Source organism: Protopterus annectens, chromosome 1.part2 (genome assembly GCF_019279795.1).
Source record: "Protopterus annectens isolate FY-2018-M chromosome 1.part2, PAN1.0, whole genome shotgun sequence".
Classification (NCBI taxonomy): Eukaryota; Metazoa; Chordata; order Ceratodontiformes; family Protopteridae; genus Protopterus; species Protopterus annectens.
The window spans coordinates 651,657,139-651,684,638 of record NC_056727.1 but is presented as its reverse complement, the minus strand read 5'-3'; the positions used below and the strand labels follow the sequence as shown (position 1 = coordinate 651,684,638).

The 27,500-nt window shown below is 41.5% G+C and overlaps 1 protein-coding gene across 2 annotated transcripts in view; it reads left to right on the top strand.

Moving 5' to 3' along the window:
• Window positions 1-27,500, top strand: part of KIF26B (kinesin family member 26B) — a 1,779,156-nt gene that overhangs the window by 1,748,213 nt on the left and 3,443 nt on the right. The window lies entirely within an intron of this gene.

The following is a 27,500-nucleotide window of genomic DNA, read 5'->3' as shown; positions in this document are numbered from 1 at the left end:
ATTTTTAGAACAAGATGTCTAGGCTGCATTCACTTTTCCCTAGGGATACTGTAGTGTAAGCTGCTGACATTCTATTGCTTTCTGTATGTCTCTAAGAAATCAATTATTAAAGGCTGGATACACTGTCATCTGAACTTTTGATGGAAGACTGCCATTTTAAGAGAACACCCGTGTTATAGCCAAAAAATATTTTGATAGTAATTGGATGTCATGTGCATTGAATACATTGAATGTTTTCTGATTCTTTACATAAAAATGACCTGCTGTGTATGAGTTTATTAGTGTAGTTTATTAAATGGCCTGTGAAATAATGAAATGCAATTGGTTGACATACATCAAATTATTGTGTGTAAAAACTTTGTAGTCATACTAGTTCTAAAACATAAAAAAAACAGTCCATAGAACAATTTACCCTTTGGGAAATATGGTACCAGAAGCTTGTGATGCTTTTTCTGGATTAGGTGAGTGCATGAGAAGGCTTCCATGCCACTGCATCAAATACATGGAAATAAGGAACTGACAAACATTTGTGGTGGACCTGTGGTTACACATGATTCTCTGTATGATTAAGGCAGCTCCATAACTTAGAGGGATTAAGCCTGACTATGACTTATCTGACATAAGTCTGATTAACAGCTCACATCCCAGAACCACTTCCTAGACCAGTTTGCCTCTTTGTTGTTAGAAAGTTTGGGAAGTGTAGGAGCCTGCTCGAGTGTGCCCAGGATATCACAATTCCCAATGATTGAGGATTGCTGGCAGGTACAGCCACCACCAAAAGTAGTGATATAAGTCATTTGAGAGCTTTGTGTGGAAGATCCCCTAGAGTTCCTTAGAGTTCAGGCACCTAATAAAAGACATACTGTGAATATCACACATAATAACAGGTGGTAGAAATACTTTCTTTAAAAACTTTCAAAAGTATGGATGTGATGCATTTTATATGGGAAAATGCTATTAATAAACTGAAAAGAAAGATTTTGGGTCATCTATCCAAGATCCCGTCTAAATGTAGAAACATTGCCCAGGCCAGACACCTTCAACTCCACAGAAGACACTCTGGGTTTAAATTTCAAATACTTGATCATTTAGACCTCAATGAACTTGAAGGAGATATCCCAAATACTTTAGAAAAACAAGATCTTATGTGGCAACTAAGACTGAACTCTTTTAGACAGCCTGGAGTAAACTATTATTGATCACTGAATAGTGTACTAGAGCTAAGAAAGTTTCCCCATTGTTTAAACTTTATTTACTTATTATTTGTAATTAACAACAATTTTATTAACTATTAACTTTGTAAATGTAATTTTAAAATTTAATATTATGGTAGTGGCTTATTATTAATTCAGGTTTTTGTGGACATGTAAATGTTTAATCTAATTATATCTTCATTTTGTACTATTATTAGAATCAGGGCACATTCATAAGATACTTTCTCACATTTTTTTATAACTAGGGCTTTTGATTGCAGTAGAATCGCATTAGAGCAGTATGTGCATTTATCACAGATGTTATGACATTTTATTAATTCTTGTTTATAACTTTTTAGTATAAACATGGGCAACTTTAATGACTACACTCATATTAGTGAGGAGTTGAATGCTACTTATTTTACCTGGTTCAGATATTTTAACTTCTGATTATTTTAAACGGTAGACTAATGTTTTTTTTTATTAACAAACAGCAGAGCTAGATTCCTTATAGCACATGCATGATTTTCATGACAGTTCAGCCTTTTTAGATTATAACTTTTTAATGCACAGTGTTTGAGCTGAACTAGACACATATTGAGTACAACTGGCAGATATACTATGGGGGAGAATTCCTACACTGACTCATTTGCCATGTGGGCATAGTGGCATGGTGCTAACATGGAAGTAAGCAGATGTGCGATCCAGTAAAGGGAGCTGAGGGGTGTGCACGAACATGAGAACATGGAAGTGTCCGTGGCATGAAATCACCTCATAAGCAGGTGAAATGCATGCAAATGAGGCAGGTAAAGTGATCCAGCAAGCAGATAGGCAGCCATCCAGACTATGTATTGGTTTCTGTAATGTACAACGAAAGATTCCATGTACAGGATGTAAAAATGACACCAGGGGCTGTGAAAGTGTACAGACAGTGGCAGAAATAGCATAGAGAACACAATTATGTGCAAAACTAACTGCCGTGTGTCCAAACCCATATAGAAAATAATGTAAAATATTTTTTTAATACCCTGGGAATGTTTGCATGGCGTGCTGCAGCGTGCAAACATCCCGTTATGAAAAATAAAAAAAAATGTAAAAAACTGAGTTTGTGAGGATGTAACAGTATAACAGTAATGTATTACAGTATCCTGTGTAGAGTATGTACAATGCAGGACTGCTGTGGTTGCTAACAAGGCAGGGCCTGAAACTGTCTAGTTACCAGGTACTGTGCACTGATCTGTATGCAAATGAGCAGGGGTTTCTGAATACCACAAATAGGTATCTGTGTCCGCAGATCCCATCCATGTAGGCACAGAACCATGTTGGTGTCCAGGGAAGAGGTAGCTGACATAAAAAGGGGATGTGTCCACAAACTTTTAAGGGTGGAGCCTGTTTACACGACATGCTGCTCTGCTCAGCAGGGAGGGTGTCTGGTGACTGCTAAGCTTTGTTTACCTTTGGGGCATGTGTTTCAGTGGGTTTGAGCATGTTTGCACAGAGCTCAGCTGTGCTGAGCATACCTTCCTTTGGGGCATGTCTGCTCACTGCTAAGCCTTGTTTATCTCTGTGGCTTGGGTTTGCATGGTGTGCCACAGTGCTCAGCTAGGAAGGCTCTTAAAAAATTGGCTGAAAAAACTAATGATGTATTAAGTACTGATGAGTGCTGTTTCACTTAAACTAGAGCCATTAAGCCCTTTAATGATGTACGTGGCAGGTGGAATGCATCATAGCTATTCAATCACACAGGCTACACCTGCAGCAGAGCACTGCAAAGTATGCATACACCCTACAATCTGATTTTCCCGCATACTTTGCACTATTGGAGTACAGACTTGGGAATTTTAACCTAGAGAATGCTGGTGGCTGCTGCAGGTCTGCTACATATGTATGTGCTAGATGCTGTGGTCAGTGCAGGTGCTACTGTTGTTGACCATAGGCCTAGACTGAGAAGAAGAGTGTTCAGGCCCAGAGTAACCTACCAGGAGCTACATGAGCTGGAAATTGTAGAGTGCAACAGGGTGGACAGGGACATACTGCAAAAACTCACTGTGGTCTGCCGACCTCAAATCAGACACAGAGCCAACAGGGGGAACCCATCCCAGTGGAAACAACGGTATGTGTAGCCCTTAGGATATTAGCTACAGATACTTTCCAAAGACCAACTGGGGACATGATGGGGGTCTCATAGGCATCTGCTTCGAGGGTGCTCCATTAGTTCCTGGATGCCATGCTACCACATGCCAGTGCGCACATTTATTTCCCACACACCTCTGAGGAGATAGCCAGCAGTATGCAACTCTTCTGCTGTGTAGCACACTACCCTGAGGTACTGGGTGCCATAGATTGCACTAATGTACACATCAAGGCACCACCCAGTGGAGAGGGTAGACTCCATGTCAACTGCAAGGGGTACCAGTCCATCAGCTGCCAGGTCATGTGCAATGCCCAGGGCATTATCATAAATGTGATACACATCACAACAGCTGTCCAATGGAAACAAACCAAGGCTGCAACAGTACATACTCCACTCATCTACAGATCCCTGCACCTGCAGACTGTCACCCTGTAGGCAGACATAAGTACTCAGGTGGTGTAATGTACAATGGGGGCAATGCATGCCTTGGAGAGACCCTATTGTCCCTGGCCTCATGTCCACCTATCAAACTGCAACAAATTGAGACAGGTTTTAAATATGTGCCCCTACAAATGTTGACTGTCAATAGAATAACAGGTCCTGCATTAGCATGACTATCCTGATGTGCATGCAGTCTTAAACTCAAATGTCTGCCATTATTTTTTTACTTCAATCTCCACTGATTTGCCACTAATTTGACAGAAAACCACAATGTTATGTGAAACGGGCCAAAAATATGAGGCAAACGTCTGGACGGTCTGTGAAACTCTGTACAGTTCTGAAGTATAAGTCACATATTAAGGTAAGAAAACAGCCAGGAAATGGGTTTGACAGTAGCAGGGAACTGCTGTACTGTGGTAACAGGTGTAGCAGCCAATGGCCTGCAGTACACAATAATCCTGGACTGGAGTCCAGGTAGCTCTGGCCTGGAGTCACCTTGTAAGTACTGACAATCACACTGGGCATGCTCCTAAATGTAGTTAACTTGAGCCCAAGTCTGTTGCCTATACTGCCCAAAGACCTACTATGTGGAAATATATATGTACATACATATAGCTACATATACATATCTGTCTCTCCCTATCCCCCTCATGCTTGATTAGTGTCTCTATCCGTGTATGGCACAAATATATATATATATATATATATATATATATATATATATATGTGATAACAAGATGTATCTATAGCTATGTAAAGTACAATGATACATAGACTCCCCACATACATCTATATAACACATTTAAATTACTTACACACACAACTAGATTTAAGGAGACATCCCTGTTATACACATTTATATAGACATGGGCAGGGATGTACAAATGTCTCCACATAGCCCAGAATGCTGGGCTTATCTGCAGTTACACATCACAACAGTTGTCCGATGGAACCAGACCAAGGCTGCAACAGTACATAATCCACTCACTCACAGACCCCCTGTGCCTGCAGAATTTCACCCTGTAGACAGACATGGGTACACAGGTGGTGTAATGTACAATGGGTGCATTGCATGCTTTGGACAGGCCATATTGTCCCTGGCAACATGTTTGCCTTTCAAAATGCAAACAGCCACATATGGCCAGACTGGTATGTGTACACACATAGCAAGGATATTACCAGGCATCTCACCCCTAGGACACTAGATACAATAATAGTACCAAGCAGTATCACTCTACAGGCCACACATGCTATCCAACACAAGGCCACTTTGCATACTCCACAAGTACTGTGCCTGTAGCAACATATACAACAGACATAATGTGTGGCACGTGCAATAGGTACTGGGAGCTGTAGTGTGGAATACTAGTTAGGTAAGAGTTCTAATCTCACATTGTCTAACTCTGTGTGTGTGTGTATCACTATATCCTCTCACAGCACTATGCTCATATGGGTTGTCTCCATGCAATGGTTATGAATTTTATGCCCTGTGACTAGCTGCTGGCCTCAACATTGGCCTCCTTTACAAGGCCTGCTGATGTAACCATCTTAAGAGTGCTGTCTGACAGTGTACTATCAGATAAACAGCATGGCGCATGTGATAAGTACTGCAAGTTATAGTGTGTACTACTAGGTAAGTAGGGGTTTTAATCTCACATCATCCAACTCTATTTTGTGTATCACTATATCCCTTCACAGTTCTATGGTCATGCCCGTGTGTGCTGTCTCTGTGCAATGGTATTGGCCTGCGACTGGCTGCTGGCCTCTAAATACCATCTTCTACAAGGCTTGTGGATGTCATCCACCTTAAGAGCACTGACTGACAGTCTCACAATAGATAAACTCTGTGGCTCATACAATAAATACTGCAAGCTATAGTGTATAGAACTAGATAGGAAGGAGTTCTAATCTCACATCACCCAACTGTGTGTAAATGTATCCCCATGCAGCACTTCAGACAAGCCCATATGGACTGTCTCTGTGCAGTGGTTATGCATTTTATGCCTTGTGACTAACTGCTGGCCTCAACATTGGCCTCTTTTACTAGGCCTACTGATATCATCCACCTTAGGAGCACTGGCTGACACTCTGGTATCAGATAAACAGCATGGCACATGCGATAAGTGCTGCAAGCTATATGTACTACTAGATAGGTAGGGATTCTAATCTCACAGCATCTATCTTGTGTGTATGTATAAACATATCCCCTTGCAGCCCTAGAGACATGGCCATCTGGCCTATCTCTGTGCATTGGTTATGCATTGTATGGCCCTGTGACTAGTCACTGCCCTAAATTACCCTCATCTACATAAGCATAATTGATGTCTGCCACCATCTAGATTTGTATGTGCAGCATACCCAGGTTACATGTATCAAGGGTAGCAGACCTTGTCACAGGGTATGAAAGCATGAAGACACTCCATGTTCTCATTGTCCTTGACACACTGTTCTACACATATGCACCTAGGGAGTCATACACATATACTGGCATACCTTGCTGATGCCATATTTCTGCTGTGCTGCCTTGCCACCCAGTCCCACTATATTGCATCTATGTGTCCATAGTTCAACCGCACAGACCTCTGGGACACAGACATACACAGATCCATGACCCACCTGTCATTCTGTATCATTACCACTGGTGTACCAACAGGCAACAAAAATACACAAAGTTTGATGTGTCGTTAAGACACATGCCAGCATACAGTAACCTGTTGTGGCCCACACCAACTGCTGTGGCATAACACTACTGCATGACACAAACACGTGTAAAGTAATATAGCTATCCAATGCAATAGACACATTTGTATGCCCCTGCATTGATGGCATGGATGGCAGGGATGTGGCACAGTTATCATCACATGCATAGGGTGTGGTGTGGGGGTGCCAGAGGCCTAGGCTGTGCCAAACGGTTGACAGCTGAGTTTGGTTTCAGTATGAGTTGAGTTGCATTTGGCTGAGTTTGGACATTTGACCCCTCCATCAGTTATGGCTTTATATTGGTTTCTTACTGTAAAGGGTTGAGAAGTATGTTAGGCATAGTTCTCAACCTCAAAGGGATGATTGTCCATGAAACATGGGCATAGCCAGTGTACATCAGGGACATTCAGAGACACTTATACAATATTAGACTTATTTATTTGTGACATTGACAGACTGAGAGGAGGTGAATTACAGTACATTGTTTGATGTTACAGGAGTGTACACCCTTACTTAGTGTCACTATGTCTAATGTGTAATCCACTATCTTTACTACAACAGGTGACCATTGTAGGATGGATTGACAAGGACAGAGCAGTGATGTGATTTAAAGTAGGGATAGTTAAGAGGCCTGCCTGTAGTTGTTGGACAGCAGAGTATTACTGACATGTCAATATCATAGACCTAATACAAGCCTACTGTTTTAATCCCTATTCCCCATACCTCCATCCTCCCATCTGCATCCCATTTTATGGGGACATCTAGTGCATACCTGGTAGATTGATGTATTCCTTTTTTTGAAGCATTCCTCTGCAAATGTTTTGCACAAATGCTGTCTGTGTGAGTAAAACCACATACAGACCTGTTCCCCATTAGCAGTTGCTTGCCTGTTGTAGGTAATGCTCATTAACAGGTAATTGCCACTACATCAGTCTGTGGCTCAGAATTGCTAGTTGCATCCAAAACAGCTGAATTGCACTATCATTGACCAATGACATGGCACCACAGTGCAGTATATGAAGCCTTTATGTAGGCGTTGGTCGCTTTCTCAGCTTTTGAGATGGACAATACTGAGGTGTGGAGACTACAACATCACAGAGGGTAAAAACAAATACTGACCACTATAGAGATCTATGAAGTATATCCACAGTTGTGTCTCATATGTTTGGTCATTATCACATGACAGTGTGGTAATCTGGCATTTCACTGGCCAACATTGTGGACTGAGGCCAGTAAGGGGAGAGAGAGACATGTGAGTGACACACTTCATACCCATCAGAACCTGCATGCTAATGTGGTAGCTGCTATTCTATCTACTTACTATCTTTGTAGGGGCATACTGTAAAACATGTCCCTATCTCTGTGCCTTTGCCCCCCTTTATGTATGGTTGTGTCCGGATCACCTGTTATAGGGGGTTGGGAGGTATGGTTGCTCTGTAGCAGCTACCTTAACATACAACTGTGTATGGGCCAGGCTGCAGTTAGTGCTGCAGCCTAGGACACATGGGGGGAGTGTGAACACTTTGGAGGCCAGCAAGCTGTATGTGGAACTGTGGCAGTAGTGTTGGCCCTGTTGTTACAGCAGAGACAGGGTGAGGGTACCCTTTACAGTCCAATTGAGGCATTTGGTTAAGGTACATCTGTTTCACAACAGTGGAAATAGCAGAGTAGTAGGCGACATATAGGTAGGCTATACAAATGTGTGCAGCCTGTCCCTACCTACAGGCCTTTGACTTGCAAAATTGGGTAGCAGGTAATTCAGTAGCAGTAACCTATGGAGATTAAAATTGCATGACTCAGTCATAACCTGGTGTCTTCACAACAATGTAAATGAAGTGCAACACACTGGATTCGAACCTAGGACTGTGTGTGGCAAAATGTACTGTATGTAAGGCATTTAACAGACTGAGCTATTGAGTCACTGCTGCAGCAGGTGTATTTCCTATATATATATGTGCATACATACAGCTGTGACACACATTGTCTGCATCCATCAGTATGCATGGCTTTCACAAGCAGTTGTTCTGCAGCAGGGTCCCAGTTGAACATATGTACTGTGTCACTGATGCCATAGCAGGTGTGTTTAAAGATGTTGCAGATAAAAGGGAGCATCTACTTGTTATCCCAGGTCTAACATACTGTCAATATTATTTATTTGGCTGTCTACTGGTGTATTTTTGCATCAGAGTCCAAGGCACACTCCCATTTCTCCCATTAGGTTCAGTTTCAGTCTGTCAGTGACAATCAGTATGTTTTCCTGAAAACACCTGCTTTAATTAAGATCTGTGTGGCCTAGTGGGTTAGTGCAGTAGACTGTAGTTTAAAGGGACCTGGGTTTGAATCATGGTTGGAGATTATTTTATACAAGTGCCTAACACTGTGAGAAACAAATAGGATCATTAAGGCAGTTTAAAGCTCATTTAAGTGGGTTTGCGTGATGCAGTACGGCATGCCACATAGAGGCACTCCACTTAGCTCTGCACAAACCCATTCTAAAAAATTAAAAAGAAAAGAAAAAGGGGGTGAAAGGACAGTGGGGAAATGGGGGCAAGCAGGGGTAAAAACATAGTGAAAGGCAGGTAGGGATGTGCAGGACAGGTGCAGTGAAGAACCACAGCTTTCATTTCTTGGAGAGCACCAGCTGTGCATTTTGATAGATTTTGAGGAAGAATTTGGACTCTCAAACCCCAGAGAGAAGGGTAAGGACAACATAAATGTGCTGTCAAGCCAACTGGACCAAATTAGTTGTGTCTAGGGGACTCGTGTATGAAATGGAGAGATATGTATGGGGGGGGGTGATATTTTTTGTGAGACAGGTGCCCATTTTTTTTTAATAAGGAGAGAGTGGATTGTTGGAAAAGAGATATAGGTACATGTGGGGAGGTAAGTTGGGTAGGAGAGGATGCAGTTGCAGACAGACAAGACAGGCAAGACAGCAGAAAGGGGCAGTGTATGACACATGAGGGGGTAAACACCTTGGATGGAGAGGGTGTTGTGGAATCCGAAGTACAAGTGCCTCCAGATGGCAGCACCATGACTGAGGTCCCCACTGTTGGGGAGTCCACACTGCTCCTTCACTGCCTCGAAGGTGGCCGTGCTGGTGAATGGGCACCAGGGCCAGCAGGCCCCACCAGGTTGTTGAGTCTGCCCTCAAGCTGACCCAAACATTGTTCATAGCTCCTATGAAGGATCCTGTGCACCATGGCCAGTAGTCGATCTTGGGTGATTACTGCCCCTCTGCCACTGTTTCCAGGGGGGTGACAGACCCCCATCTCCTGAGGCACTTCCACCCGAATGTGGTGCAGGGCCAGCAAATGGGGCACCACTGGTTTGGGTCCCAGATGTGCTAGTACCTGTTGCCACAGCCATCTGAGGTAGGGTAGGCAAATCAGCAGGAACAGACCTACCCTGATGTGCTGTGATTACGGTGGAGAAGCAATATATTTAGGTTAGTTATGAACAAAATCATTGTTAGTAATAACAGCATGCCAAAACATTGGAAATAACCCCATTACATTTCAATGCATATTATGTAAAACACAACAATGAATAACAGAACATGCAGTATATTAACAGCATGCCAGTAAAAGTTATGGCATATGGCCAACAGAATAGGTAATTCAACAAGATATGTTACTATGCAACCATTATAATACATAACAATAGTAAAACACATACCCCAAAATAAAGTTCAGGAAGCAGAGTATGTTAATTGTAAACCATGACCAATGCATAACAGTAATACATATTTGAAGATAAGGGGTGGAGAGACAGAGAAATACAGTCCATTAATACCATTCTAGGCCACATGGTTGACAACAGTAATGCTATCTACTCCACAGGCCTGTCCTTTCTTTACATATAAAAGTGCCCTGTAGCTACTGTAGCATGTACATACCTCTCAAGCTATCCACATGGGACAGTATGGGCCAAGCAGTAACAACTGCAGGTACACAACTACACAGAACACTTGCACATCAGGTGTACCTATATCACTACCAGGGTGTACTGTGTGCTGATGTAGTGTGACTTTGCTATTTTCATAATCATGTCGATGATACATCTGTGACAGAGGGATTACACAACAGTAATTACATTCCATGACAGCATGACACTTGAGAGACATGTATGTGCACAGTACAGGCAGTAAATAACTGTCATGCCTTGCTTGGCAGGCAAGGAGATAGAACCCAATAGCAGTGACAGCAGTGGACATCTGCATCAAATGTATTAATTGACTGCAGCAACCTTTAACACACATTCCAGGCATGCAGCCATACCAAAGTTTACACATTTTATTTATTTTATTTTACTTTATTACTGTTATACTTATTTCCTGTTTTTATGCTGCATTTTCACATTCCTGGTAATGATTGTAACAGTCTGTGACATGTAAACACACAATAATATACTCATAATATGGGCTACCTCACCCATTTACCCGTAGTTCCTGTGGAAAGAATATCTGTAAATGTTACGTAACTGATTCTGTAATATTTAAATCTACATGGTACTGGATTCGAACCCTGGTCTGTGTGTGGCAAAAATGTACTTCATACACAGCATTTAACAAACTGAGCTACTGACTCACTGCCAATTACTAACTGATATTTGCCTAGATCTCACCAGGTACCAGAATATGACCTGCTAATACTGGTGCAGTTTTAAACTTGACTGCAGTGACAGTTGAACACGCATGACAGAGATACTAGGTAAAGTATATATGACTATGTAGAATGCAGTTGTGCACATTACATTGTTAGTGTGTTGAAATATCTGTGAAGTCAACAACCAATATCTGATTATGGGTTATTATTTGCAGTCTACAATTAGTACACTGTTATACCTGATTGCAGCACCATACCTCTCAGCCTGGATGCTTGTAGTTAACATGGAATGGTGAAAACAAGACAATCCTGCTGTACACGATTTACCTTGGTGTTATTGCTATTGGTCCATGTGTCATTGCAGACCAGTTGTCATAAATGATTTCTTACAAAACAACTCTGAACCTATGCTTATTGCACAACAGACTTTACTAGACAAACCTTCATCCAGGTACTATTTTGTGTTTTTATTGCAGAACTGTTTTAATAATTGATTTCTTGAAAAACAGCCCTGCTTCCACAGTCATTGCAGAACAGACTTTCTTAGAGAAACATTCAATCAGTTACTGATATAATTTCATGTTTTTATTACACAAAAGTTGTCATTATGCAGGTGTTGCAACACAGCTGTAATTCCACAGTTATTGCACTACAAACTTTTATTGCATATTATAGTTTGTTACTGTTAATGCTTTAGTCTTCCCTGCTTATGGCACTACAGTTGGCAGTATGCACTTCTTGCAGTACAGGTGTAAGTCCACATTCATTGCAATATGATCTTTACTGTATATACCTAATCACAGACAATGCTTTACTCTTCCTTGCTTATTTGACTATAGAAAAAATAGCAAAATACATCTGTACTCACCACACTCACAGCACAGCCTGGCCAAGCACCCAACATGCACCTCAATGTTGCGAGCCCTCATCTCTGCAGCTGTTGGGAGAATAGCATACCATTATGCATACCAGTTTAGCACACATTCAAGATTAGATATTGGTGAAACACAGATAATGGTACTTACATACATGTGGGACATTCCCAGCCCGGAATTCCTGGACCCAGGTGACCAAGAGAGCCCCCTTCCATCTTTTCAGGTCATCCTGGTTGTCATGACACTGCTCACATGTGCGGGGGATACCAGTTGCACTGGTGTGGTCCCTTGCCAGCTGGTCGCAGGACTCTGCCTTCCACTCTGAGCCCTGGTAACCTCCCCGCATCAGCCGGCCCTCATGTTTTTTTACAAGGAGTCCAACCATGACCCTGGACTCCTGAATGCCACAACGCTGTGCCCAAAAGCATTAACCCTCTCCAGTGCCTGCCATTGTATCCTTCAGAGTCAGAATTCCAATGGATTATGCTGTATTTCCACCCATTGTGCTTAATATAACCTGTTTTCCAATGCTTACACGCCATTGGGCAATATTTAAAAATGTGGCCCGTCACTTAGCACCGCGCAAAGAAGCTCAGCTGAGCATTGCAAAAACTTAGCACTGCTTAGTAGTGCACAAACCAGCTAAGCAATGCCAAGCAGTTCATAAACATTAGCCATTGTTATTTGTTTATGCAGTGCTTAGCAGGTCTTAGGAGAGCTTAACTGAGTGCAGCAGAGCAGTATTTAAAAATAATTTGCATAATTTGTATTAGCAACAAAAATGCTCACTGATTCAATAACTGTGTCCCATGGCACTCCCTCAGCAACACACCATGATTAATATGCATGGCATGCTGCCAAGGGGGACCTGTGTACACAGACACAGTAACATTCCATCTAGGCTCTACATTGTGCTTACTTGGATTTTATTAAATCTAGGGGTATGTTTATATTGACTCCAGTACTATAACATTCATAAATTTAAATGGGGTCCTGTTTACACATTTTTTCTAGGGTTTGCAGACATAAGTGAATATCATTGCTGTGAGCATGAGTGGCTGTTTTTTTTCTACTAGATTATATATATATATATATATATATATATATATATATATATATATATATACATATAGATTCCTGAGTGAATTTTACTTCAGAATTCTTTAGAGTTATCATTTGAGTTGAATAGACTTATGTATATATATATATATATATATATATATATATATATATATATATATATATATTGTTTGTGTCTTTCAGCTTTTCCCAGTTAGGGGTCGCCACAGCAGAACTCCAATCTGCTAATGATTGGTAGTTGATTTTAAATGCCGAGTTACCAGCCCTGACACACAACCTTCAACGAAGGTACGCCCATTCACACATGTCTCCACTCAGAGACGCTGTAGCTGAGAATCAAACCGGACAGTATATATATATATATATATATATATATATATATATATATATATATATATTCTCAAGTGTTTGGAAGGTTTTTATTCAGGATTTGTTTTTTGTACTACATTTTCTTAAATAATATGTATTGTTTTTAGCCCAACAAAATTTAGTGTTATATGTTATTTATATACTGTTATTTAATTTTTAACTTTTAGTTGCTTTTCCTAATAGACATACAAATCCGAAGAAGTTCTAATAGATGAAAGGGATCTATGTTAAAATGTTAAAAATGTTTAAAATGTTTTTGAGTGATGGTAGAAAAGATTTCTAAGAAATTTTGGAGACTTGTGTTTACTTTTTCTTTTTTGATACTACAATGAAATGCTTTCAGGAAGTTTTAGCAATTGTTAATGTATAATTTTTATTTTAACTTTTAGTTTAGTTTAGTTTGGATTAGTTTAACATATCCTGGAATCACACATCTTGAAGTAGGCAGCACTATGTCGAATATCACGCTGGTGTATGGGGGAAGGGTATTTAGCTAGTAAACATGCTAATTGCTATCCCTGCCCTCTGGTCACTTCAAGGCTGCTTGTGTGCTCACGGTTCGCTCAAGTCTATTCTACTGCAGGTGCTCCCCCAACCTCACTAAAGCAGCCAGACAACTTAAATCTCCCCAAAGGAAGAGTTCCAGGGATTGGCAAATACTCTTTACTCCACTAGCATATTGCTCTGATGTATTCTACTGTCCGTGCTCCCCCAACCTCACTAAAGTGGCCAGACAACTTAAATCTCCCCAAAGGAAGAGTTCCAGGGGTTGGCAAATAGTCTTCACTCTACTAGCATTTCACTTGGGTCTAGTCCACTGTGGGTGCTCTCCCACCCTCACTAAAGTGGCCAGACAACTTAGATCTCCCCAAAGGAAGAGTTCCAGGTACTAGCAAATAGTCTTTTCTCCACTAGTGTTTCACTTGGGTCTGTTCTACTGCAGGTGCTCCCTTATAGGTTCATAGGTAGGTACTAGGCTATCAGCTCAATGGCCTATGTAAGCCTAGCCAACAAGATTCCCTGGCTTACGCCACCCAAGAAAGTTATTTTCCTGTGCCACTGTCGAGCAGAGACATAGAAGTGATCTCCGAGGTGTATTTCCTGTTTGCCATCCACTCGTCAAGATTTTTCTTGACGAGTGCTAATAAAGAACTTTGCTTGACATAGATGGGTAGCCTGTTCCAGAGTATGGGAAGTCTCTGGGACAGGAATCTATCCCTCCAGCTTGTCCTGTTTAGTGTGGTGACAAGGTTTAGGTCCCTAGAGCGTGTAGCTCGGAGGGATTGGTATTTTTTAGGTGTAGCATGTCCAACAGCTCTGGGTTTGACATAGCTTTATATGTTAGGCAGAGATTACCTCGGAGTAGGTGATATGCTATGAAGTAAAGCTGGAGTTTTTTGAGATGGTCAGTGTACGGCATTTGTTTGAGGCCAGTAATCCTCTTTGTGAGGTACTTCTGTGGTCTTTCCATCTGCTGCAGATGTATTGTGAGGTACATTCCAAAAGGGGTGTTGCACTCTATAATGGGTCTAATGAGTACCGAGTAGAGAGGAACAATGACCTCTTTTTTCCTGGATGAGAACCCTTTTATGATGAGGTGTGCCATGTAGAAGGACTTCCTGACTACTGTGGTGATGTGACTGTCAAAGGAGAGACTACTGTCCACCTGGGTCCCAAGGTCTCTTATCACACATTCGGTGTTAAGTACATTGCTGCCTATGTGGTAGTTCATGGGTACAGAGTTTTTACCAAAGGGGATGATACTGCACTTTTTGGCATTGAGCTAGAGGCCATGGCTCTGACACCAGACATCTGTCTCAATGAGGCCCTTCTGTAGGATGTCCACATCATTTGGGGACTTGACTATGGCTACTAGTTTGCAGTCATCTGCGAACTTCATTAGCCAGAGGCCTTCTATGTTAGCCTGTACTTCAGAGAAGTAGATACCAAACAGAAGCGGTCCCAGGATGGAACCCTATGGTACTCCACTTGTCACTGCTTTGAGGTCAGATAGTGGAGTCTGCAACTTTTACAGTGTGGGTTCTGTCAGTGAGCCAGTTGGCAACCCATCTTGTGACGTTGGGATTTGTATCTAGTTTAGTGAGTTTAGCTATAATTCCAGAATGGGGGATGGTGTCAAAAGCCTTGGCGAGGTCAAGCTAGGCTGTGTGAACCACCTTGCCCTCATCTACGGCTTTGGTGACTGCCTCAAAGAAGTTGATCAGGTTCAGGAGGCATGATTGGATGTTACCAATGTCTTTGTTTATGAGTTCCATGATGATACATTCCATGGCCTTGCAGACCAGGCTCATCAGGCTAATAGGTTGATAGTTTCCAGGATCACTGGTGGCTCCCCCTTTGTGGAGTGGGATAACTGTTGCTGTGCACCATTCAGTGGGCACAAAGCCTGATGCGAGGCTATTATTGAACATGGTGCTAAAGTGGGGAGCCAGTTCGTTCTGAAGTTCGTGTAAAACGCAGCCTGGGATGTTGTCCGGTCCCATGGATGCTGTGTTTTTGGCTTTAGAGAGTGCAGCTTTTAAATGTGTAGTTGTGATTTCAGGGACTCTGCATTCTTCCTGTATAGATATGGGCCCTTTAGGGGGTGGGGGTAAAGTTAGCACTGAACCTATCTGCCAGGATGTTGGCAATATCAGTTGGTTCTGTAATTTTCTTGTCGTTGTGCTGCAACTCGGAGCAGATCTGGGTGTTGCCATCAAGATTCTTGACATAGCTGTAGAATGCTTTATGGTTGTCCTTAGAGTCAATGGCGATTTTGTTTTCGTAGCTAGCTTTGGAGGATCTTATAAGGGATCTCAGCTTCTTACTGAGACTGACCAGGGATCTTCTCCACTCATGGGATTTTACTCTCTTTTGCAACAGTTTCTTCCTTCTGTTGTACACTTTGTTTATGGCAGGGGACCACCAGATTGACGTCCTTTTTTTGGGGGATAGCGTCTTGGTTCTGTTTGGGATAGCACGATCCATGCACTCATGTAAGTGCTTACAGAGTGCATTTGTGTAGGATTCAGCAGTCGTAACTGTATTGTCCGTCTGCATGGGTGTCATGAAGTTTACCACTTCTGTCTTAAGAAGCATGAAGTTGGCTTTGGAGAAATTTTTTACCGTGTTTTCCTTAATGGGGGGTGGGGGCGGGATGTGGATATCAAGGGTGATTAGCTTATGGTCGGACCGGACCAACGAGGAGTTGACTTCAGGTGTGGAACACCGGTCACTCATGTTGGTAATGACTAGGTCTAGGATATTGTTACCCCTGGTGGGGGTGTGGATAAGTTGATCCAGGGCATTGGAGTTTATGAATTCCAGAAAGCGTTGAGCTAAGGAGTTGGTACACGAGTAGTTTTCCCAATTAATGGTGGGGTAGTTGAAGTCACCCATTATTAGGATGTTTGGTTGAACCCTAATATTTTCCAGTACATCAAGAAAAGAGGAGTGGGAATCCTGGGGCATGGTGGAGGATCTGTAGCAAGCTACAATTTGGATTGCAGTTTTGCCCAGAGTTAGTTGCACTTGGATAACCTTGGATGCATTATGCTGAGCAACTAGCCTGGAGGTGTGGATATCCTTAATGAATATGGACACACCTCCACCTTTGGTGTTTTGGTCTGGGTTACATGGCCAAAAAGTGTAATATTAGTTATAGCCTGGTAGTGCAGGGGTGCTCTCTGGAGCCTTGAACCAGGTCTCAGTCACTGCACAGATATTGATGTTCTCCATTTTAAGGAGTGCCTTGACTGAATGCATTTTGAGATTTAGACTTCTAGCATTGAGTAGCATTACCCTCAGTTTCTGCTTGCCTGTTCCTGCTACGGTAGTGTATTTGTCATTGAACCTTACCTAAAAAAGGCACTATAGGGGCAGCAAGAGCCTTAGCCATTATCTGGAATCCCAGGGGCTACAGGTGCAGGCCACCTGTGGCAAAGCATCGTGGTCTGTCGACCATGTCATCCCAAGCAGACAGATACTGGATCCCCTTAGAATGACACCAGAAGCTTAGCCAATTGTTGAAGTCAATCATTTTGTCCTTGTACTGCTGTAGCATTCTGGGCAATGGCAGAATGTTACTCAGGGCTAGGATCATACCAGCCTGGGCTACAAGATCGGAGAGCTCTTCCATGTCTCTTTTCATATAGTCCAGGGAGGTACATCTTGGGTCATTCACACCAACATGGATAATGGCAGAGTCATATATATACTTGTTGTGGAGTGACCTGAGTGCGTGGGTTATGTGATGGATCCTGGCACCCAACAGGCAGCTGACAGTAACCTTCTCCTTGTTTAGCCTGGTGAGTGGGACATCAGTGTGCCTGACAACAAAGTCACCTATGCCTAGTGTGTTTGGTACATTGTTTTGCCTTATTGGCTGTGGTTGAGTGGCACACTGAGTCTGTGGACTATGTCATTTGGGTTGTGTTGGGGGATGGAGGTTGCTTGGGTTTCTGCTTTGGAGGTCTCTTTTGCTTAGACAGATTATTATTGCAAGCCTCTGCAATTGTTTTTATGTTACTATGTGTGGATTTTGGTGGTGTAGATTTAGTGAGACTATGTGATGAGTGTGGTGTGGTGCAAATGTTTACCTTAACATCACTAAAGCAGCCAGACAACTTAAATCTCCCCAAAGGAAGAATTCCAGGGACTGGCAAATAAGTCTTTAGTCCACTAGCATTTTGCTTGGGTCTATTCTACTGTGGGTGCTCCTCCTACCTCACTAAACAGCCAGACAACTTAAATCTCTCCAATGTAAGAGTTCCAAGGATTGGCAAAGAGTCTTTACTCCACTAGTGTGTATGTGGCTTATTTTATCAAAAAGTTTTAAACTTTAAACTGGTTGTTGCTTGGTTACCAGCGGTGTGCACACTTGCAGTCTACTGTGGTCCTTTTCCCCAACTCCTTCCTCTGCTCGCTCTCTCCTCCCTCATTATAAACAGATTTAATTCTTCATTATACATGCATGCCACTAGGTGGGAGTACATACCCACAGTTCCTACCTATACTGTAAACTTTTTTTACAGCTCTAGGGGTTTCAGTGTTTCTAAAAGAAATACTGTCTTTGGATTTTTGTTACTAGAGGTCGTAAGTAGTTATTGCCACTTAGAGTTCAGATTACCAGCACAGTAATATGCAAACTTACCACCAAGCTTGCTAGCAGCCCCATGTGCTTGGTAGTGACTGTGTAACTGATTGTTTTTTTTTTGGCTTCTCCTCCTCAGTACACCTTCTCAGCTCTACTCTTGTATCCCCTTAACCACTCCCTCTCCAACATCAGCCTAGAGACATAGTCCCCTCCTACCTGTAGGTCACATACTTTGTCTCTACCCCTCCAATCTGTAACCTCCTATCTACACTTCTTAACACCTATCCTCACTACTACAGTACTTATCCTACCCAGCATCACAAACCACTTCCATTAATACTAACCCCTCTGTATCATACCTCAATTCCCCACTATTTGTAGCATTCCATTACTGTCATGCTGACCAAATATGCTCAGATTTTACTCTTAATATTTCTTCCCTTCACCCTCTTTTGCCTTCTCCACCTCACCAGTCACCCTCACCTCTCTTATTTCCCCCACTTTCATATAACCTCTATATTCCCTAATAAAGAAACTTTCCACACAACCTTCATTTCTCCCAACCTTTATACTTACAATGACTCTCTCCTCTTTACCAGAAAACTCATTCTGAATATCTCTAATACAGCCCATATCCCTCATAATCCATTCTGACTTGCTTCCTTTCCCTCAACTCTAACTCAAAAAGCGCAAAATACCTTTCCACCCTCCTTACTCAACTAATGTCTATCCTCCTTTCTTGTGACGTACATCCTAATCCTGGACCCTCAACCAATCAACTTACTAACTCACACTTATCAACTTCACCGTCTCCTCACAAATCTCTACTTTTGCTGCAATTAATGCCCAAAGCTTATATAATAAACTACCTAACTTTCATGCCTGGCTCGCCCACAGTCACCCTGACATTTTTTCCGTCTGAGAAACGTAGATGAAACTACATATAAAAAACCCTGAAATCACCCCTCCCAACTACAGAATCATAAGGAATGACAGAATCTAAAAAAAGTTGGTGGAGTAGCCCTACTTTTCTCCTCTTCCCCTAACAGTTACAGCCTATACTAAGCCCATACCCCAATTTGCTAATGCTGAGCTAATCCTAGCCTTCCTACACATTAACAACAACAAAAATATATGTATAGCTGCCCTGTATATCCCACCAAGCAACAATATCCCCATTCTAGAAGACAACCTATCTTGGTTCTCATCTACTGTAAGTAATGAAACAATACCCCTAGGTGACGTTAACATAAACTGGACTTCCATACACTCATCCAGTACCTCTCAGAATACAAATCTTTATAACTTTACCCAACTAATCAACACTCCTACCAGACTTACAAAAGATAACACTACAGGCAGTATTCTGGACTAGATATTTGTTTCCCACCCTAACAGTATCTCAGCTAGTGGTACCCTACCAGACTCCCTTAGTGATTATCTTCCTGCCTTTGCACATCATTCATCTTCCTACCTCCACCTACAACATAACTTTATTTCAACCCGTACCCTGAAAAACTTTGACCCTCAAGCCTTCTCTAACTCTTTAAAACACATGAATTGGTCCCCCCTAAAAACACTTCCTCTGGACAACGCTGTCACTTACTTCAATTCCACATTCTTCAATCTATTAAACTGCTTTGCTCCCCTTAGAACTAAAAGGGTTAAATCCAAAACTGTCCCCTGGCTAACTAAAGAAACTAAAACCCTCATGCATCTCAGAGATAAAACATGGAAACACTACCAAAAATATAAAACACCTGACTCCCTAACCGAATACAAACAACTTCATAATAAAGTAAAACAAACACATTGCCACTGACCGAAAATCCTATTACTCCAAACTTCAATCAGAAATCAAACCCCAGAAGGTTCTGGAACAGTATCTCTGCCTCCTCTCCCCTGGCAAAAAAGACAACCCCTGCTCAGATCCTAACTTCTAACTCCTCTGACCTGTCCTTAGCTACCCAGTTTAACCCTTTCTTCATAGACTCAATAGCCAAGCTCACTACATCTTTTCCAACTAATGCATCAATTCTGACCCCAACCCACACCACCAACTCTACCTCCTCTGACACCAATTCTACTCACTCCCCCATTTTTATCAAATCTATTTCTATCACTACCATAAAAAAACTCCTACAAAAACTAAAATCTTGCTCAAATGCCCCTGATAATCTGCCATCTAACTTCCTCAAGCTAGCTGCCGATGGTATAGCTTATCGCATCTGTATCCTAATAAATCATTCCATCCAAGAATCCTATGTACCTCTCCTCTGGAAAAAAGCCTTCATCATTCCCCTTCACAAAGGGGGCAACAACACTGATATCTCTAATTTCCATCTGATAGCCATCCTGTCCCCTATCACTAAGATTCTTGAAAAATGTATACACCTGCAACTCTTACCCTATCTCATAAACTATCAACTGCTGACTCCCACACAACATGGTTTTAGGACACAGTACCACTACTGCTCTTCTCTCCTTCTTTGAAATTATAAACCTTGCCCATGACTCTGGCAATATTGTATCTACCCTTCTCCAAGACTTATCTAAGGCTTGTGATACTGTTTCACATAATGTTCTTTTGTCTAAGTCCTCTCATCTCAATCTCTCCTCCTCTTTCATCAACTGGTTCTCCAGTTACCTCTCTGGTAGACAAAAACTATACCTCTTTCTTCCTTAACACCCTGACAGGCATTCCATAAGGACCTATACTAGGTCCCTTACTATTTAACATCTTCATTAATGACTTTCATCATTATATCCCAAATGTGAAACTTGTACAATGCGCTGGTGACTCTACCATTATCTGCTCTGCCGAATCTCTCCCCAAACTTATGAAATTAACTCAAGATGCCTTCTCCCGCACTGAGTCTTGGATGTTGAACAGTCACTTAGCTCTTAATACGTCTAAATCCAAAATCATGATATTTACCCCATCTAAACATACCAAAATAGACAAAAGTTCCTTCTCCATAGTCAGTGAAAACATGACCCCTATAGAAATAGTCCCTCATACAAAGATTCTTCTTGTCCTTATTGATGAACAGCTAAAATTCGATATTTATCTACAAACTAATATTAATAAAACTCATCAAAAGCTCAGAATTGCATATCATCACAGTCATTACCTTACCCCCTCAACCAAGCAAATCCTCTTTATCATCTACCTTATTCCCTCCTTCTTATATGGAGCCCCTCTCCATACTAAACTGCAGTTCTACTTAAAGTCAAAACTGTCATCCCGTTACAGTAAAATCTCAAATGTTGCTACCGTATCCAAATCTTCCTATCACCACTGCAACTCTCTCCACTCCTTGAGTTGGCTGGAACTCCCTAACTGTATCTCTTACATACAGCTCTCTAATGCCCATAAGCTCATCTTTAAACCCTCAAATTGCCCCTCCGTCTCCTCCTCCATCAAAATGCATCAGCCTGACAGATTACTCAGGTCCAACAATGAGAACCTTATTAATGTATACAAACTCATATGTACTTCAGGGCAATTTATTCTATCATTCTCCTTAGCAAGATTATGGAATTCATTTCCTCCACACATTCGAACCACCCATAACCACTCCACCTTTAAGACCTTGCTCCATTCCCATCTCTCTTCTCACTGGGAATGCTCGTGCTCTCACCCCTCTTGATTCCTTATATCTTACCCTTCTTACTTCACCTTTCTCTTTCTCTAAACTCACCCTAAGACTTCAATTCCACTATTTTCATCCACCTTATTCTTTGTTACTTTTGTTGCTTTTACTTTTCCCCTATCATGTCCTGCAAAAAAAAAAAATATGGTACTTATAAGCTTCGTTATTTTACATGGTTATTTTTATACCTCCTAACACTTGCTTTGTTAAGGCTCATACCATAAACATCTCACATTACTCAAATATCAACTTGACATTTATATAGTTCCTGTAATGCAGTGCCATAGCCCATTCTACTGTTTTTGTTATTATTTTTCTAAGTCTCTTTGTTTTGGCTATTTTTAAACTATGTATTAACTACAAATTTTTCTGAATCATTATTATAAATCTTGTTGAATTTTTTATATTGCAATACTGTGCATTGTAGCTTTTCTTTCTGGGCCTTCATTGAAAATGGGCTCATTTTGGTCCAATGGATTTTCCCAGTAAACAAACTTCTTCTTCATCTTTCAGCTTTTCCTGATTAGGGGTTGCCATAGCAGATCACCTGTCCGCTCATGATTGGCAGTGGAGTTTTACGATGTCGAGTTGCCAGCCCGGCGCCCAACCTTCCACAGAAGGCACACACATGCATGCATTCACACCTATGGCCAATTTAGAGTATCCAATCCACCTACAGCATGTCTTTGGGATGTGGGAGGAAACCAGATCACCCAGAGGAAACCCACATGACCACAGGGAGGACATGCAGACTCCGCACAGAAGACACCCCAGCCGAAGATCGAACAGGAGAACCTCTTGCTGTGAGGTGCTGGTAAACAAACTACAAATAATAAATAAATTGTCTTTACAACAGAGCTACCCTAGTAAACTACTCCCATGCTTTTAAACATACGTTTAAACAGGTTTAAAGCAGGTATATAAATGGCATGGTGAATTCTACACTTTATTCTGCTTTTTCACCCACTATTTGGATCACTTGTTTCTGATTCATCTTGAACTAACTTGTGCCTCCCTACTTTCATTAGTGGATTTATACTTTGGAAAGTTTTTAAAGAAAATATTTCTACCACCTGTTATTAGGTGGGATAGTCACAGTTGTTGTTTGTCTTTTCTGCTTTTTCCGGTTAGAGGTCGCCACAGCGAAACTCTGGTCCACTAATGATTGGCAATAGATTTATTTGTTTTTTATGGTGCTAAGTTGCCAGCCTGATGCCCAACCTTCAGTGAAGGCACGCCCATTCACCATGTCTTTCGGAGGCCACTCGACCACGGGGAGGACATGCAGACTCCACACAGAAGGCACTCCAGCCGAGAATCGAACAGGAGAACCTCTTGCTGTGAGGCAACAATGCTACAGCTGTACCACCGCATCACAGTATGGTTTTTATTATGTGCCTGAACTGTAAGGAACCTTCCATACAGAGAAGTTTCCTCATTATTTGTTGTTGGACCCAGTATATTGATGTACGAGGTTTGTGAGACTTTGAGGGACACCACAGAGACTGTTTGTTTCATTTGTGTCTGAGACCTTTATTACCATGGATGTGCAACACATCATTGGCCAGGTTAGTCCTCTTTTCAGTGGAGACCTAAGGTGGCATTTATACTACTGTGGGAAATTCAGGCACAGTGTTAGGGAACTTCCTGTATTCTTTTGATAGGGGATGCTATACATCCACCTGAGCTACCACCAGATGGGGCCTCAATTTAATTTGGCATCCAAAGGATGGCACACTTAAAAATGCAGCACTACCTTTATACTACACTGTAGTGTCAGCAATCAGTCTACCTGGTATGGGGTAGAACCCACAGCCTTCTGCACTAAAGGTGAGTACATTACCTGTTTCACCACTGACGTTACTTGTATGTGCTCATGGAATGTCCATTGCATTTGTGATGTGATGACATTTCCAGCATGTAAAAGAGATGTTAGGTTTTGCACCTAAAGACCACTGCAGTATGATGGCCTTCCCCAAGGCCATCAACCCCCCAGTCAAGAAGTGCTGACAGCCTGCATAACTGAAAGACTGTCCCCTCCTAGAAGGATGAGGGCCACCTATTAAAGAGACACATTTGAGGTTCACCATAAGCATGCAGTGGTACAGGGCAGGATTGAGTAATAGGACATAATTCCAGTACTAAACTGGGGAAAAATCACAGACAGCACCACCACAGACACACACACACACACACACACACACACACACACACACACACACACACACACACACACACACACACACACACACAAAATAAATTAAATAATCTCAAAAGATCCTAAAGAATTGGTATCAGCGACATTAGGGCAAATATAAGTTGGTGGGGCATGCTATGAGCACCGGCATGTATGCTGTGGGGTCCCATTGCTGATTTAGAAAGTGGTATTCACACTGATAAATGGATCAGTGTTACTGAGAACACACAGTGAAGAAAGTTAACAGTGCTATACCTTATACTGTTATCATTTGGAGGAGTATTCTTGCTCAGAAAGGACTTGGCCTTTGTGGTCTCTACTTTAATGTGTGGATGTTGTTCTCTGAATAGTAGTGGAAGGATATCTCTCAAGTGAGCAAGGCAGAATGATGTGTTTAAATTCCTTGCATTTGCTGTAACTGGTTTTCCTTTAGTATAGACAGCAGTATGTGTCTGTGAAGCAGAGAGAACTGTCGAAGGCAGCATGTTCACCCATATTCGGGCACACAGCATACACATCCATTGCATGCATACATATACGCAACATAACTAACTGTCAATGCATCTAACATCTTATATTGTGAAGTACTGTAGCAGGACATGCAGAGTCTTCTAAGACGGTATTCACACTAAGCAAGACCAACTAGCCCCATGGTACTAAAATACTAGGGAGGGTTTTAGGTAACTGTTTAACAAGAAACAGTAGCTGTGAGGTGATGAGCATGATGACCAGATGGCATGTGATATACTGCTGTTCATTGGCTTATGCAAACTGCTGAACTGGATATACCCCTATTATAAATTTACATTAGGTGTATCATTAAAGGTTCTGCAGACCAAACGTTTTTAATATTATGAGGAACTAACCACTGCATTGTCACTCGTTGCCAGTAAAATCATTCACAGTGAGTGCACACATGAAACTTAGAGGTAAAAGACTTTCTGGACTTGCACAGACTGGAGTATACCACTTTTCTGTTCATATATGACAAGTATACTTCTTTGAAAAACACTGTGCCATGTTTGAAAAACTGCATAAAAAAGATTGTTTATTGACAACTGAATTATAATTGTATAGTTAAGTTAATATTTTTATATTGTTCAGGTTAAGAAATCCATGTGTATTCCAGATAACTTGTGTGAGAGTCATGCGGCAGAATAATCTGCATTTGTATTGTTTTCATTTCACATATATTCCAAACTTAATTAAAACAGGCTAGAAGAACACAGATGGCTTATTAAGTGTGTCTTCAGTTTTGTCTGTATTGATTGGCTAGCAGGAATAATTCTGTTTGTTTTTAAATGTCATTCCTGGCACATTTTTTATATGTAAGGCTAATAAGAATACTATTGTTCATGTTACACAGCTATTGCTTTCCAGAAGAACTTCCTAACTCTTGGCTTACATTACAGCTCCCTTTCCAATGTGTTATACAAAAGGCATGGCACACTCCCAGAGTATAAAAAAGAGTAAAGAAACATTGCAGCAACAGGCACATGCCTTCCCTTTGTGTAATGCTACTAAATAGTTCAGCAGTTAGAATACTTACCTTTGATGCCAGAAACATCACAAGGCTTTGTATTGTTTTACTGTACCATGGATTCATATTTAAATACTTACACTGAAATACAACATTTTGGGAAGCTGCTACACCCCTAAGGTACTGTAATTGGATGATAAATTAACAGTGTGGCTGACATGGTGGCTGTTCAGACATATGGCACTTAGCAGATTAAGAGTAGAGGACTTCCCATGTGTCTCAGTCAAATTTTTCCTGTTATGTATAAATACTTTCTTGTATCTCCCTTGTATAAGGGTGACAGGCACAGTGGAATCTACTGCTTCTACTTTTACTGGACAAAATTAAACCCACTGAGGACTGGACTCCCAGAACTGGTTGCTTTGTGGCTTTACTCCTAAACCATTGTAGTGCTGCAGTGTTTGCACAGTCAGTATGTTAGTCAGAATTTTCCTGTCAGAGCAACTCTCAAACATTGATCGTTGAAAAGTCCAGGCAGTGATACTGTATAGCTCAAACATAGCTAGAAGAAACTTGGATGTGGCTAATGCTAAAAGTAGCCTTGGGTCGTCCTAAGAAAAGTGAAGTCTCAGGTCTATAGGAAGTAGTACTGAAAATAAATCTCTAGACTTTTATTTTCCTTTAATTTAGGCTGTTGTTGGATGCAGTATGTTTGTGTGATATAATGGTTACCATAGCACTACTCTCGCCACTGGAATCGACATTGCCTTTTCCTACTCCTTGACATTTCACGTTTAACAATGCCTGAGTTTCCACTCATATCCCACCAAAAGCATAATACATTATTCAGAATATTCAGCTATGTATAAGTTACAGATTCCTATTACAAGAACGAAAGTTCACTACTTCGAACTTTTAATAGGAAGCCTCACTTCTGCGAAATTTCACTTTAAATTTCACTTTAACAAAAGTGAACTTTTGCGTAAGTGCACTTCACCAAAAACACCGCAGAACAGTGGAGGACATAAAAAACAAACTATGTCCTCCACCTTAGGGTTAGGGCACGGGTTAGGGTAAGGGGATAGTTAGTAAAGCTATCCCCTTACCCTAACCCATGCCCTAACCCTAAGGTTCGTGACTATCGCACCATAGTGGAGGACATTGCTATGTCCTTCTCTGCACTGCAGTCATCACGGACCTTAGGGTTAGGGCATGGGTCAAATCCCCTTACTATGACCTGTGCCCTAACCCTACGGTCTGTGAGTACTGCACGGAAGTTCAGTGCAACACCCATTCGTTTACTGAACTTCACGTAAGTGCACTTTCGCTGCAGTGAGCATTCCATGCACTATTTCGAATTAGTGAAAATTCGATCTAGTGTATGGAACCCATAAGTTACATATACAACAAAAATGTGCTTTTAGTTTTTATACTGTTTCCACAAACTGCCTTAGACTGCTAATGAAAATCATCACAAAGAAGTCTTTATCTGAAGGATTTTCCAACTTCTTATTAATAAATTTGTTATGTGTTTAAACTCTGTATAAACATGCCTTTAAGCTGAAGCTTACTTTTAGTTGGTTTGTCATCATGCTATGTTATTTACTTCTTTGCATGTGTGTCTCTCTTCCTCTGCTTAAATGAATGAACACTGAATCTCATAAGAAAATTGA